This window comes from Lipophrys pholis (assembly GCF_963383615.2).
Source record: "Lipophrys pholis genome assembly, chromosome: 20".
NCBI classification, from domain to species: Eukaryota; Metazoa; Chordata; class Actinopteri; order Blenniiformes; family Blenniidae; genus Lipophrys; species Lipophrys pholis.
In genome coordinates, this window is record NC_137648.1 from 22,540,070 (window position 1) to 22,557,588 (window position 17,519).

Consider the following 17,519-nt stretch of genomic DNA (forward strand, 5'->3'; position numbering starts at 1 on the left):
ATTCTTCCTCCTGCAGAGCCACAACACATTACCTAAACAGAAAACCTTTCCCCTCTATCATAGTGGAGTTATTTGTGATGCCAAAGGAGGTTTATTGATCGTTGAATTGTTCATTTTATCCTTCTAAACATGTATATTATAGAGTCTTTTTTAACGACAGGTAGATGCAGGAACGATTCTACCTTGCTGACATGTTTCAGCTGCATCTGTAGTCTTCCTCAGAGCTTCATCTGGTCGGTCACCTGATAAAGACGACATGTCATCACAACCAGATGAAGCTCTGAGGAAGACTACAGAGGGTTGAGGGCCCAACGCATGATCCTTTGGTTGTTATTCCTCATCTGATTGAGGAACACGAGAGGATTGTGGTCAGTATAAGCTAAAACCGGCACAAAAGTAGACCCAACATAGACTTCAAAATGTTTGAAAGCCATGATAAGAGCGAGTGCTTCCTTTTCGATGGTTGAGTTGCGACGCTGGCAGGAATTGAATTTCTTTGAGAAATACGAGACAGGGTGCTCCACCCAATCATCTCCGTCCTGGAGGAGGACAGCACCTGCCCCTACATCACTCGCATCCACAGCCACTTTAAACCGGCCATCAAAAACAGGCGCTGCCAGAACTGGAGCGTGGGTAAGTAAGACTTTGATGTTGTCAAACGCCCCCTGACAACTATCAGACCATAGAAGTTTTTGGACTTAGTAAGTCAGTGAGCGGAGCCGCTACGGCAGAGAAGGTTTTGCAAAAACTTCTACAGTACCCCGCCATCCCCAAAAAGCGGCGCAGCTCGCATCTTGACCCAGGAGCAGGAAACGAAAGAATTGCCTCAACTTTCGAATCAAACGGCTTCACCTGCCCCTGCCCCACAAATCTTGCCCAAGCAAGTTACTGTACCCTTACCAAACTCGCATTTAGACAAATTGAGTGTAAGGTTAGTGTAGCCCAGCTATTCCTATTCTCTATTGGAAAGGGCTCTGAGTTCTGTGACACATAACGCAGGCCTGCTTCGTTGCCCGGGATTCCACACAGCAAAATAAGGAATATCCTCAGTCCTCTCCTCACTGAGGAGGAGAAAAAACAAACAAAGTGGTACCTGGTCCCACGGAACTGGAAGGATTCCCTCCTACCCGTCTGACAGGCTCAGTCCGGGAACAGCTGATCGACAACAGCCGGGAACAGCTGATCGGCGCCACTGCAGCACCAGCGGAGCGTCCTTCCCGTTGCCAGAGGAACTCTGAGTTTTCCGGTCACTCAGAGCTATCTGGTTGCGTCTCGCTGTCTCCAGGTGGGAAACAGCAGGGTGAGCTACCTGCTCAGCTGTGGTGGCTGCCCCTGAAGCCGCTGGCCGGTGGTGAGGTGAATCAATCACTCACTGAACTAGTGAGTCATCTTCCAGCTGTCAAAGCCACAGATCGCGCATCTGTCGCGCATCCAGCTGTCCTTTTACCGTCCTCTCCCAGATCGTCTCACCGACAGATCTGTCCACCGCGACACGCAAAACACCCGCTTCGCTCCCTGTGTCCGGACCGGTGTGTCTCAATCACCAACGCGCCTCGAGTCTCCAGCTGACCTTCTAATTAAATCAACCACTCCCTTCACCTGATCTCTGACGCTCCTTTCCCCGTCACAGGTGAAGGTTCACACAACGAATCAAAACAGAACAACATGAAGCATTGCTGCGATTGAAATAAAAAGGAACTAAAAAATCACAGACTCGAAATTGACATTTTAACTTAAATCAAATACATGAAAAAAACAACATTCTTTTACACAATTTTCAACCTGGCTGCACACTCCCCCTTCTAAATGTCTGTTGTCCTCACCAGACTTGAAGAACAATATCTAGTCGAGTTAATATTAGGGCTCAGTTTCAATCAGATTAAATTTAAAATTTTCCCTATGCTTATGGTAACACCTCTGTGTACAATTGTGAGGGGTTTATCTCGAGATTTTCCTGGTTCATCGTAAGTGAGTCTCACCACTGGTTTGATTGATCTTTTAGGCCTAGTCTGTGTCTGAGTCACTTTTCAACCAGAACTGCTTGGCTTCTGTCTGAGATCTTCACTTGAAATACTTTCTGGTTCAGAATCAGTCTTTGGATCCTTTGTAGTGGTTTCTGGTTCTGAATCAGCATCAGTAGCAGGATGATCTTCTAGAACCAGGTTAGTTCTCCCAGGAAGATGGTCATCTGGAGAAAGGCAGATTTCGGACCCTTCATGCCTATTGATGTTAGTTTTGCGTCTTCTTTGAATCATTTCCTCCAGATAGGTTCTGTAGGTCCTCTGCGGCCGGACACACTCAAGCTCAGAAGATTCTGTTGATGACTTATACTTCAGCCGTGCCGAGTGATCTGAAGCACCTCTCGTGTGCGTGGGTGCGTTCACTCGAGTAGAGAGCTGGTCTGGTCCCTCTTCCAAGTCCTCCCACACTGGGAAGCGCACCATGTCTCCTATTGACAGAATATTGTCTCGGTGCAACGTTTTTAACTTGCCTTTTCCCGTCTGAGGCTTCAGCTTATAAACAGGCAAATTTGGCATCTTCTTCACGATGACATAAGGAACGTCACACCACCGATTCTGAAGTTTGTGCTTCCCTTTCACTCCCAGATTCTTCAGCAACACTCGATCCCCAGGCTCTAGGTTCTGGAACCCAAGCCTCTTGTCATATGCCGTTTTGTTGCGCAGGTGTGTCTGGTTGGAAGTCTCTGTAGCCATCTTGTATACCTTTTGCAGACTTTCCCTCAGCTTGGCAACGTACGACGAGTGCTTTTCTCCATTTCCATCAGAGCCTGTTCCAAAACATACATCCACTGGGAGTCTGGCTTCTCTTCCAAACATCAGAAAATATGGGGAGTAACCGGTGGCATCACATTTAGTGCTATTGTAGGCGTGCACAAGGTGTACCACATGTTGGCTCCATTGCCGTTTCTTCTCCTGGCTAAGTGTGCCTAACATGGATAGTAATGTTCGATTGAATCTTTCCGGCTGAGGGTCACCCTGAGGATGATAAGGAGTAGTCCGAGATTTTCTTATGCCCAATATCCTCAGCAGCTCTTTGATGAGCCGGGATTCAAAATCCCTCCCTTGGTCAGAATGGATTCGAGTGGGTAGTCCATAATGCACAAAATACTTCTCCACCAGGACCTTGGCAACTGTAAGGGCTTTTTGGTTTTTTGTAGGAAAGGCTTGTGCATATCTGGTAAAATGGTCAGTGACGACCAACACATTTCCGAGACCTTTGGAATCAGGTTCCACGGAGAGGAAGTCAATGCAAACCAAATCCATTGGTCCGTTGCTTACAATTTGATGAAATGGAGCGACTCTTTTGTATGGTATTTTCCTCAGGATGCACTCTCCACAATTTTTTATGTATCTTTCAGCATCTGTAGACATCTTGGGCCAAAAGAATCTACGTCTGAGCATGTCAACAGTCCTTTCTGCTCCTAAATGACCCAAGTCATCATGCAATGATTTGAGTACAACTTCCCGGAATTCCGCGGGTAGCACCAGCTGATGACTTTTCTCTCCATCACGACCAGTACTCACACGGTGAAGAAGTCCATTTCTCATGACCAACTTTCCTTTCTCTCTTTTCATAGCCAGCCCCTGCGGGTTTGACTTTAAATCATCTGGCCACTGGCCACTTTTTACAGCAACGATGGTTGGTCCAATCAACAAATCTTGGCTTTGACCTGCCATCAACTCCTGCCTGGACAGTTGACCCAGCGTGTTAAACTGTATACGGGTAGGAAAAGCATACACATCAGGAATGCATTCAGGAGGAGCTCCCAACTGTTCTGCATAGCTAGCGAAGTCATTAACAGGATTAAGAACCCCAACTCGCTGACATATGGATTTAACTCCAGCCTGGGAGATACTTTGCCATCCAGTCTCTCCATTGCATGAGTCTCTTCTTGACAACAAATCGGCGTCAACGTTATTCCTACCCAGTCGGTAGAGAATGTCAAAGTTGTAGACTGATAAACCTGCTAACCAACGATGCCCGGTGGCATTAAGCTTTGCTGTGGTCAGTACATAGGTCAAGGGTTTGTTATCGGTGCGTACCGTGAAACGGGCTCCATAAAGGTAGTCATGGAATTTGTCAACAACAGCCCACTTGAGATTCAGGAATTCCAGCTGATGAATAGGATAGTTCTTCTCTGAAGTGCTCAGTTTACGACTTGCAAAGGCTACTGGCCTGAGTCCTTTTGAGTGTTCCTGATAAAGAACAGCTCCAAGGCCAACTAGACTGGCATCCACATGTAGCACATATGGTTTGCTGGGGTCAGCAAAAGCTAGTACCGGGGCATTGGTAAGGCATTGCTTTATGTTTTCGAAAGCTTCCGTGCACAGGTGGTCCCATCTATCTCCAAATGGAGCTCTATCATCCAGGTAAGTGTTCGTTTTTTCTTGATTCTGTTTCTTTACACGTTGAGTGGGGCCGTACCCTCTAGTGAGATCAGTCAAAGGACGAACGACAGATGAGTAATTGTGGATGAAGCGTCGATAATATCCACAAAATCCTAAAAAGGAATGCAAAGTCTTCAGATTTGTGGGCTTGGGCCACTTGGTGACAGCTTCGATCTTTGCTGGGTCGGCTGCGACACCCTCCGCCGAGATGATGTGACCCACATATTTCACTTTTGATTGACAGAACTGGCATTTGTCATGTGAAATCTTTAATCCAAAATCTTTGAGTCTGTCAAGCACTTTCAGCAGTCTCTCCTGACTCCTCTAGTGTCCTCCCAAATATAATCAGGTCATCAAGGTAAACGAGCACTTGGAGCAAATTCATGTCACCCACTGCCTTTTCCATCAACCGTTGGAAAGTTGTGGGGGCACCTGTGATTCCTTGAGGCATCCTCTCAAACTCATAAAATCCTAGAGGGCAAATGAAAGCAGTCTTTTCCTTGTCCTCTTCATTCAAAGCGATTTGGTAATAGCCACTTCTGAGATCTAGAACAGAGAACCACTTACTGCCTGATAGACAGTCCAGAGCTTCATCGATGCATGGTGTGGTATACTGATCGGGGACTGTACGGCTGTTAAGTGTGCGGTAATCAATGCACATCCTCACGTTTCCATTCTTTTTTCGAACAATCACTATTGGTGACGCATATGGACTTCTGGACTCTCTAACGATGCCTGCTGCTAACAACTTTTGGATGTGACGTCGTACATCATCAATATCTGCTGGAGCGATACGTCTAGAACGCTCACGAAAGGGTCGGGGGTCTGACATACAAATTGTGTGTTCCACACCCCTGGCCAGTCCAACATCCCATTCATAAACAGAAAAAACACCTGCTCTCTCCAACAGTTTCTGACAAAGTCTTACTTTCCACTCCTCACTGACAGTTGAGTCCCCAAAGTTAATCATGCTGCCATTAAACTCAGTCCCGGGCTGCTGTGAGGTTGTGGTTGCTACATCAGCAATATACAACTGACCTATGACCGTGCCAACTGGTATAGTTGCCTCTTTTAAAGATTCATTCTGGATCAGGACTGTGAACTGACCAACATCAACAGCATGGCTTGGAATGACCATGGATTGTAATAACAAACCGTTAGGAAGAGGATTGGTGGTTGAGGCTTCAACCATCAAAATGTCATTAGGGAGTGACTGCTCCAACACAACTTGGCATATTGCTTTACAGCTGCCCCCTGCAGCTATCATGAGGGATCCAGGGCCCTCCCATTTCACACATCCCACTCGGTCATCTTCATCCACTAACTCTGCAGTGCTCAACACTCCCTTTTTTACTGGGAAAGTGCTTTGTATCCCTAAGGCCTGGACTACAGACCTTCCAGAGTTATCCACACATAACTGAGCCAATCGTTTCAGGAGATTGGCGTTAACATTAGTCCCTATAATTACTGGTGTCTGATCTGGGCCTGGGGGGTCAGGACAAATCAACGCTAGGACAGACATAGTGGCGGGGGCTCCAGCCACTTTCCTAGGAAATTCCATAGTCACCACTGCATAGCCAAGATAGGGATAGCTCGAGTCACTCAAGCCCCATATGTCAAGTTTGCTCACAGGATTGATGGGGACATCTGACAAATATCTTTTGTACCAGGATTCGAATATTATGGTCACTCGAGAACCGCTGTCCAACAATGCATCACACGGGTGGCCATTAACTCTCAGGGGTTCTAAGGATGGCGGCCCTACCAATCCCTCTGGTATACTGACCGACTCACACCTGCCCACTGCACTTTTCCTCACTGTGCATCCTGTCCCTTTTGATGCCCCATCACTAGACTCTGAGTTGGTATTCTTAGCTTTTTTTTAGAGCTTGGATCAGTCTCTGAATTACTTTATTTTGATTTTCAGGATTTCTGCATTTTCCTGCCATGTGCCCATTTTCACCACATCGGTAGCAGAAGCGTTCCTCAGACTCACCAATGGGTCTGTTTAATGTGTTAACCGTTTAATAGTGTGTGGAGTCTGTGTGGCTTAATGAGAAACCTTTGACTTTACTTTTTGTTGTAACTGCTTCACTTGTTTTCTTAAGGCTGCTACTTCCGGGTCTACACTGCTCTCAGCGGGTAGCTCTGGGCTAACTGAACATTTTCCACTACTGTCCTCAGCATCTGGAAAAGAATGAGTGGTGAGAGATGCAAACATTGATTTTACGGCTTTAATCTCAGCTCTCAGACTTTGTATTTCAGATTGTTTGGCTTCAATCGGCTGTTTGATTTGAACTGTGCGCACTGATTGGTTCAACTTTGCCCGGGAAGCCTCATATTCCTCTTCTGAGCGTATTTCACGAAGGAGTTCCAGGAACGTTGGAGGGTTAGTGCGTCTCTCTCTTAACCGCAACTGAATTAACATGAGATCAGAACCCACTGCACCTTTTAGCAGCTGCTCTATCCGTGCTCTATCCATAGTAATAGCTGGGAGTCCTCCTCTTTGGACAACTTTAGACAAACAGCGCTCCAGTCTCCTCATGAACTCGGACAACTTTTCCCCCGGGTGTTGCTGCTGAAGTCTAAAGGTAAAGTACAAGTCATCACCTGACTCTGCCAGTCCAAATGCACTTTCAAGCGCTTCCAAGCATCGATCCGGTGTGACATCTGGGTCAGATAAACGTACAGCTTTTATTACCTCTAAGGCTGGACCCTTTAAACTTTCCATAATTCTCCGCCGTTTATCTTTTGCAGATCCATCACTCTCTTCCACCATCAGGTAGGCTTGCTCCAACCAATGGTCAAATTGTTCCTCTCCAGCAGGAGTGGGCACAATACCTGAGAAGATTCGCAGGCGGCGGTATCCTCCACTTTCCTGAGTCGATCTGTTAGTTTTGTCCAACAGGTCACCCACCGCACGAAGGATGGATTCAGTGGGAGAAGGAGCCGACTGCAGCCCAGGAAGAAGAGTTTGCACGTCATCCATAGTTTTCCCTTCAGCCTTTAATAGAGCAATCAGTTTTATGTTGAAGTCATCTTCAGAGTTTGCACTTTCAACGCTTGCAGCTACAGTGATTGGCCAAGTTGTTTGTCCATCTGGTGCCAACACTTCTGGTGGCAGATTTGCATCAGTCGTCTTTTCTCTGCACTCACAGAGCACCAACACTTCATTTCCTGCTTCACTCAACGTCCGGCCCCTAACACGGACACGTCCAAGACATTTTATAGTCTGCAATGTCTCTTCTATTAATGCAATGTCTGTGTTTTCTGGAACCACTACAAGTAAGGCATGACTCTCATCCAATGCTTCTCCTCTGCTCCAGTTCTTCAACTTATTAATAAACATCATGCAACTCTGTGTTAATTATTTTTTTTGTTTTGCTTTGAGAACGACAATCACTGAAAGGTTTGGCGTAATTTTAGTGTAAATCAGATCCAAGACACCTATGAACATCCCAGCAGTGCCTCCATTTATGTAGCCCAGCTATTCCTATTCTCTATTGGAAAGGGCTCCGAGTTCTGTGACACATAACTCTCGTATTTTGATAAGTCTCACGTGACTATCTTTTGTGTCTTTCTGTGCTTGGGCTTCTGATATTGTTTACACTAACGGCACAACTACTTATTTGAAATCAATACTTCCTGGAAAACAGTTAACTAAAATCATTCCCATTTTAATAAAAAAAACAAACTCCATTAAACAGGTGAGTAAACAAAAGATACTGGCAACAATTCACAATAACTCAAAATTAGCCAATTGATATAATCGGGTTAAATAAAATGTATTTTCTATCAAAGTGTGCACACTGGTAATTAGTCCATAATCATTTTAACCCAAAAACTCAAAGTGCAGGCCTGCTTCGTTGCCCGGGATTCCACACAGCAAAATAAGGAATATCCTCAGTCCTCTCCTCACTGAGGAGGAGAAAAAACAAACAAAGTGGTACCTGGTCCCACTTAACTGGAAGGATTCCCTCCTACCCGTCTGACAGGCTCAGTCCGGGAACAGCTGATCGACAACAGCCGGAAACAGCTGATCGGCGCCACTGCAGCACCAGTTGCCAGAGGAACTCTGAGTTTTCCGCTCACTCAGAGCTATCTGGTTGCGTCTCGCTGTCTCCAGGTGGGAAACAGCAGGGTGAGCTACCTGCTCAGCTGTGGTGGCTGCCCCTGAAGCCGCTGGCCGATGGTGAGGTGAATCAATCACTCACTGAACTAGTGAGTCATCTTCCAGCTGTCAAAGCCACAGATCGCGCATCTGTCGCGCATCCAGCTGTCCTTTTACCGTCCTCTCCCAGATCGTCTCACCGACAGATCTGTCCACCGCGGCACTCAAAACACCCGCTTCGCTCCCTGTGTGCGGACCGGAGTGTCTCAATCACCAACGCGCCTCGAGTCTCCAGCTGACCTTCTAATTAAATCAACAACTCCCTTCACCTGATCTCTGACGCTCCTTTCCCCGTCACAGGTGAAGGTTCACACAACGAATCAAAACAGAACAACCTGAAGCATTGCTGCGATTGAAATAAAAAGGAACTAAAAAATCACAGACTCGAAATTGACATTTTAACTTAAAGGAGACATATCATGCTTTTAAATCCTTCCTTTTTACATATAAATCATACAGTTGTGGTCTATATAAAGCGGAACTGCAATGCTTGGGTCTGAATTCCTCATTATTAGAGCTCCACAGGCCCCTTTTCAACCCCTTTTCTGATGTGCTTCTGAGAGCAACTCGTTTTGGGGCGGTCTCTTCAAATGCAAATGACACACTTCACACCCCGCCTCCTCTCCAGGTTGCAGAGGTGACACTCGGTTCAACGTCACCCTGTTCGGCCATCTTTGTAGTTTGATAGAACAGATACAATTATCTAGCGGCGCAGAAACTTTATATTCACACATTATTTACAAAATGTCAACAAGGGAAGATTTGTCCATCCAGCCATACATGTTGGAGCCAGAGTCGGACCCGGCGGAGCCAGATGAAAATGACGATGATGCACCTGCAGAACAACGTCTTCATATGGATGTAACGCAATGGTGTGTTACTATATTTACACTAACTTCTCCATCCATGCCCACTACTACAATACTGCCTGTATTACAACGACTATTTAACACAGAAGTTACATTATAATCTAAAACGAGCACACAGCGCTAACATATGAAGATGGTGCAACTGCTAATGCTAACAAAACAATGACAGGGACGTCTTATCATCACACTTTTTAGCGTTATATACAGCTTACCGAAGTGCTCTGTTCGTCGTCTCCATAGATAGAAGGAACTGACCGCTCAATCAGACCAAGTCTTTCGGCAAATCCTTCTTTATACTGGCGGAGGTTGCTGAAGCAGTCATTCTTGAAGTGCTTCGCGCACACAAAAATGACCTTACCCACAGATGTGGGTACATTTCTGTGAAAAATAAAACTCAACCAGGCACTTCGAAAAGGTTCTGATGCTGGGAGACGGTGTAACGAAGCTTGTGGGTTACTACATCCAACAACCGAACATTTCCACTTATCCTCTCGTAACTTCGGCACCCTTAGGTTGGACTACAAAATCGCAGCGAGAAACAAAAATGGCGGATTGCTCGAAGTGTCGATGTCCTAATTTGGCAGTTCCGCCGGGAATACTGTGATGTCATTGTTCAAAAAACGTAATAGAGAATAGAAAAATTGAAACAGATTGCAAAATATGAGCAAAACAGAATATAAAGATATCAACGGAGCACCTGAAGAGACTACTTTGAACTTTTCTGTACTTCTAAACACTCTAAATATACAACAACATGCATTTAAGGGCTAAAAAGGTGGATTTAGCATGATATGTCCCCTTTAAATGAAATACATGAAAAAAAAACAACATTCTTTTACACAATTTTCAACCTGGCTACATTAGCGCTACTCAGCCGGGCAAAAACCTCACGCAGCTGAGCAATATGGGCATCCCATGAATCTGAGCATACCACTTTGTCATCCAAATACGCCTCACAACCCGACACCCACGACAAAACGGTGTTAACTAAACGCTGCAAAGTAGCAGGAGCGTTGGGCACACCGAACAGGATGACGGTATATTGCAGGAAGGCGTCCGGGGCCACGAATGCCAAAATCTCCTTCGCCCTCGGAGTCAACGGAACCTGCCAATATCCCTTCAATAGGTCCAGTTTTGTTACGAACTCAGCACCCCCAACATGGTCAACGCAATCATCAACCCGCGGGAGAGGATAACAATCAGGTTTTGTGACCCCGTTCACTTTTCGAAAATCAGTACAGAACAGATCGAAAGAGTCAGATTTTACTGCGAGAAGACATGGCAAGCTCCAAGAGCTGGAACTGGGCTCTGTGATGCCGTTCTCGAGCATGTTCTCTACCTGTGCCTGCGGACGAGCACGCTTGTCGGGGTTTTCTCTGTAAGCATGCTGTTTTATAGGGGAAGAATCCCCTACATCGATATCATGCTCAAGCACATGAGTTCGAGTCGGCACGTCTGAAAACAAAGAGATCTGAAGAGTTATGAACCCAACCACATCCTCCCGCTGTGCACCGTTCAGATGAGGAAAACAGTCATCCAACTTGCACAACATTTCTGAGTTACTCAGCCGTCCGTGAACAACAGCAGTGGACGGCGCAACAACGTCATCGTCAGATGCTTCAGGTAGATCAGCACCGGACAGCTCCACAGCCTGATCTGTCATTTCAGCACCGGACAGCTCCAGAACAGCCTCGCCCTTCTCACCTAAAAGAGGTAGAGAAGAAGCGTCCCTCGACAGATAAGGTTTTAACATGCTGATGTGGCACATTCCACTCTGGTGTGCTCGCTATGTAATCCCGCTCATTAACCCTCTTTTGAATTACATAGGGCCCCAGATAGCGTGCCTGGAGAGCAGAACCGGGCACCGGCATCAAAACCAACACTTCATCACCTGGAGTGAAACTTCTGGTTTTAGCATCTGTATCTAACCAACCTATTCATCTTAGTTTGAGTACTGGACAGTTTTTGTTTTGCTAATTCGCCAGCCCTGTGGAGTTTAAAGCGAAATCCGCTGACATAATCAAGCAAGTTCTCGGACTCGCCATCATCCAACCACCATTCCTGCAGGAGTTTAAGAGGACCCCGCGCTGTATGAGCAAACACCAACTCTGCTGGGCTGAAACCCGGAGACTCATGTGTTACCTCACGGACTGTAAAAGAGGAGATGAACGTCCTCATCCTAGTCTCTGTTGGACTCCATGCTGTGAGTGTGCAGCATCGACTTGAGAGTCTGATGGAAGCGCTCAATAGCCCCCTGGCTCTCAGGATGAAATGCACTCGAACATTGGTGAGTGATGTTAAGCCGTTTCATGACTTGAGCAAAAACCCGTGACATAAAATAGGTTCCTTGGTCCGTTTGGATTACCTTAGGTGAGCCAAGCACAGAAAAGAATTTAACCAGCGCTCTCACCACGGCAGGGGCCGTGATTTACTTCATGGGACTTGCCTCTGGAAAGCGTGTAGAGGAACACATTATTGTCAAAAGGAATTTGTTACCTGCATTTGTACGTGGAAAAGGGCCCACACTATCAACAACACGTTCAAATGGCTCCTTCACAACCGGTATTGGATACAGGGGATACGGAGGGATTGTTTGATTCGGTTTACCACAGACGTGACACACATGACAGGTCTTACAGTATTGCCTCACATCTTTTTGTAACCGCTGGCCAAAGGAAGCACCTCAACACACGATAGTTGGTTTTATTAACTCCTAAATGACCAGCAGAAGGGCCGTCATGCGCCAACTTTAGGACGTCAGTCCGAAAAGGAAGTGGGACTACAACCTGCGTCGAAACACTCCACTCATCCTGAGAGGACGCGTGTGGTGGCGTCCATTTGCGCATGAGCACGTCGTCCTGCAAAAGGTATGCGGTGGACATGCCCTGAACCTCGTCCCCTGAGACAACAGAATCAAAACACGGAGCAAGGGACGCGTCCCGTTTCTGCTCATTAATAAGCTGCTCCCGTGACGCAAACTCTTTCAAACAAACCTCAAGAGCTGCAGGAGGCCCGTCCAGCGGGGTAACCATGACAGGTAGAGGACCAACAGGAGGGGGAGTCAAAATCCCACTGTCTGCCACGAAACTGTCCGCTAGCTCCACCTCACCCTCATCATCTTCAGTCTCTCTCTTTTTGGACAACACTTCAGGAAATGTTTCCCCCAGCTCATCCGGATGTTCAGACACCCCCAGCCAAATCGATCCCAAGTATCAGTGACACTCCATCGATTGGAAACTGTTCACTGAGCCCCAATACAACACGTCCCTTTACCAGGTCACAATCGAGGGAGACAGCATGTAAAGGGAAACCCACAAACTGCATGCCAAATCCCCGCAGCGAAGTTTCTCAGTTAAGACGAGGATTCCGACAGCGGTTATATCCCCTCTAAGATCACTGATTGAGACGCTGCGCTGTCAGGCAGAACAGAGGGGAAATACTCAACACGAGTCACACAACAAATACGCCGACATGGATTGCCAACCAACATACCAAAGTACCCGCTCCAGACGCAGTCACAACGCTACGGAACCCCCCCCCCCCCCACAGCCAAACAGCGTCACCACAAAGCCTACCAAAACAACAAGCAGCAGACGAGCCCCCAAAAATATGTCCCGCTCTCCTAGAGACAACGAACAAAACCCTGAGACCGCAGCGGCGTGACGGGACACAACAACCAGGTTGAATCTGAGAAATAATCATTTATTTATCCCAAAACTATTTCAACAAAGTAACCAAAGTGATTAGAGAACAAAAGAAAGGGGCTGGAGACCCCGACTGAAATAATCAAAAGGATGAGAAGATACTGAGCCAACCTCGCAATGGGCCGTCACTCCGCACCTCCTCCTAACCTCTGGAACCCAGAACCTAGAACCCAAAGAAAAAGCGATAACTGGACGACCAGAGATCTCCAGAAAAACTACAACAACAAAATAAAATAACAAACCAGCAACCTCGACATCTCAGGAGGGGAGACCAATGCTGAGGAGCGGGGAGACAAAAACAAAGAACAAACAAAGAAACTCGCCCACAACGGTGTTCTGCAGACGGAGGAAGAGAACCTCCACCCTCCTCGTCTGCCTTTTATCCCCTGATCCTCCCTGAGTGCTGATCTCACTCAGGTGTGCAGCCGGCAGAGGGAGGAGGGAGACAGACTGAGCCACACGGAACAACATGGAATACCTGGATGTGTCCTGGCTCCGCCCACTTTATCGAGGACGCATCGACACGGACCTGTGCAGGCTTGGGAAGCCAAATTACCCATAATGCATTTGGCAAGAGATGCTGGAGGAGGAAACACAACGGTGAGTAAAAGATCTGAAATATTAGCGTCACTGTTTAACAGAGTGACGTTTTAAGAGTGTTTTAGGCCAGAATCTAGTTGTTTAAAATGTTGTTATGAGGTTGATATTTCCAGATCACGCTGACTAGAACATTTGTTCTGAGGTTTTCAGAGATTGTGGATCCAGACTGAGACGAGGCCGGCTGTGGTTCTCTACTGTGGTTAAACATGAGATCTAAATGTTTTAGTGTAAATCTAACAGGTTTCATGTACATTTAAATTTGCTGCTGAGATGAAAGATCATATTCAAAACTATTTAACTTGACTGAGAGGTGAAGGTACTACTGGCCATAGTGTTTTTTTCAGTCATACAAAAGGTTTCTATTGGTTCTACTGGAGGTTCTAGTAGTTCTACTGGTTCTACTGGAGGTTCTACTGGTTATAATGGAGGTTCTACCGGAGGTTCTAGTAGTTATACTGGTTCTACTGGAGGTTCTACTGGAGGTTCTACTGGAGGTTCTACTGGTTATAATGGAGGTTCTACCGGAGGTTCTAGTAGTTATACTGGTTCTACTGGAGGTTCTACTGGAGGTTCTACTGGAGGTTCTACTGGTTATAATGGAGGTTCTACCGGAGGTTCTACTGTAAGTTCTACTGGAGGATGCTGTGGATTCAAACTAACACCTTGCACTATTTGAATCCAGGACTACTGAGGAACCTGAAGCCTGGTCCAGTGGAGAAGAGGAACTCCTCCAGATGAGAATGGGAGTGAGGATTGTTTTTGATGTTTGAATTATTACATGTATATATTTTATTAATACATGTGTTAATAACTTATTGAACTGGTAGTGTGTCATTCTTTTTGTTCTATGTCCTCCTCATAGACCTCACAGTTGTTGAAATTTACCCGAGACAATTTCTTCTTTAAAGCAACATTACATTGTTTATCAAATAAAACAGAGAAATGTTCAGTTCTATATTTTACAGTCATAAACAATCATTTACAGTCACATGGTTAAATGTGTCAAAGTAAGGAGAGCAGAGTTACAAAAGATGAATAACATGTTTACATCTCTCTGTCTTTATCCATCTATCTCCATATATTTACACATGACTAGACAACATGACTAGAGAACATGAGTAGAGAACATGAGTAGAGAACACGACTAGAGAACATGACTAGAGAACATGACTTGAGAACATGAGTACAGAACATGACTAGACAACATGACTAGAGAACATGACTAGAGAACATGACTAGAGAACATGAGTAGAGAACATGAGTAGACAACATGACTAGAGAACATGACTTGAGAACATGAGTACAGAACATGACTAGACAACATGACTAGAGAACATGACTAGAGAACATGACTAGAGAACATGAGTAGACAACATGACTAGAGAACATGACTAGAGAACATGACTAGAGAACATGAGTAGAGAACATGAGTAGAGAACATGACCAGAGAACACGACTAGAGAACATGACTACAGAACATGACTAGACAACATGACTAGAGAACATGACTACAGAACATGAGTAGACAACATGACTAGAGAACATGACTAGAGAACATGACTAGAGAACATGACTAGACAACATGAGTAGACAACATGACTAGAGAACATGAGTAGAGAACATGACTAGAGAACATGACTACAGAACATGAGTAGAGAACATGAGTAGAGAACATGACTAGAGAACACGACTAGAGAACATGACTACGGAACATGAGTAGAGAACATGAGTAGAGAACATGACTAGAGAACATGACTACAGAACATGAGTAGACAACATGACTAGAGAACATGACTAGAGAACATGACTAGACAACATGGGTAGACAACATGACTAGAGAACATGACTAGAGAACATGACTAGAGAACATGAGTAGACAACATGACTAGAGGACATGACTAGAGAACATGACTAGAGAACATGACTAGAGAGCATGAGTAGAGAACATGACTAGAGAGCATGAGTAGAGAACATGACTAGAGAACATGACTAGAGAGCATGACTAGAGAACATGAGTAGACAACATGACTAGAGGACATGACTAGAGAACATGACTGGAGAACATGACTAGAGAGCATGAGTAGAGAACATGACTAGAGAACATGACTAGACAACATGACTAGACAACATGACTAGAGAACATGACTACAGAACATGACTACAGAACATGAGTAGACAACATGACTAGAGAACATGACTAGAGAACATGAGTAGAGAACATGACTAGAGAACATGACTAGACAACATGACTAGAGAACATGACTAGACAACATGACTAGAGAACATGACTAGAGAACATGAGTAGAGAACATGAGTAGAGAACATGACTCGAGAACATGACTAGAGATGAGTAGATATAGTATTTCTTCCATCACCCAGCAGAAAGTACCAGGTAGATAAAGTACTTTCTCCATCGCCCAGCTGGTACCAGTACCTGCTGGTACATGGAGGATAAGGACAAGATCACAGATCCTCAGTTTCCAATGTAAACATCAATAAACCTCATATATTATAGACATATAGATATATTATAAACACTTAAGGACTTCCACAAACTCTTTCCACCGTTAATTTGAATTCACATCCAAATCTGACATTTTTGTCTTATAGAAACAGGTAATGTCTCACCTTTCGTCTTTCAGCCGGCTGGGGTGGAATTCAGTTGCGCAGAACGTCCCTCTGACTCAGTCCTTCAACTGACATCCTGTTCGTGACACCAATTTTTGGGTGCTTTTTAATTCGCACCACAAGTCCTTTTGTTGCCAGTCTAACTAAAGAAAGACACATGAGTCAGGTTTCTTAAAAAATAATCTTCAGACTATATTGAAGTGCAGTGAGCAAGCAATAATCACAAATTACAGAATTCTGGGTCCTGGTTCCTACTCTAAACCGAGGGACGTGAACTGCGAGCAGTTCACGGGAAGAAAGACGTGTCTACCTATGCAAAATGTGTATTTATGCATTCATCTGCTCGCAGGCAGGGCGGTCCAGATGGTGAGTCTCGTGGTCACCGCAGGGTTGGCTGTGGTTGCAGGATGTCACGAAGCCAGCCTGGGGTCAAGGGGTACTTGAGCGAGGTCAGCCAGAGGAACCAGTTGTAACGGGTTTCCTCAGATTGCAGTCTAGGTTTGGATTTCCCCACTCAAGTTCCTGTTTCACAGGCTTTGTCTCCTACAAACACTGAGATAAGCACATTTTACAGGCAGCATCCCGCAAACCATAACCACTGCATCTAAAGGTGTTTATCATTAGAGCTGACCTCAGCAGATTGTTAGTGATGCGCTAGCAAATTTCCTCAAAACAAGTTAGTATCTTTCACACAGTTTTTAAGCAGAGCAGTTATTTTAAGAATTTATATCTTAACACTACCCTGCCTACCCTGCCTACCCTGCCTACCCTGCCTACTCTGCCTACCCTGTCTACCCCGTCTACCCTGCCTACCCCGTCTACTCTGCCTACCCTGCCTACCCTGCCTACCCTGCCTACCCTGCCTACTCTGTCTACCCAGCCTACCCCGCCTACCCCGCCTACCCTGCCTACCCTGCCTACTCTGCCTACCCTGTCTACCCCGTCTACCCTGCCTACCCCGCCTACCCTGCCTACCCTGCCTACTCTGCCTACCCTGCCTACTCTGCCTACCTTGTCTACCCCGTCTACCCTGCCTACCCTGTATACCCTGCCTACCCTGTCTACCCCGTCTACCCTGCCTACCCTGTATACCCTGCCTACCCTGTCCACCCTGTATACCCTGCCTACCCCATCTACC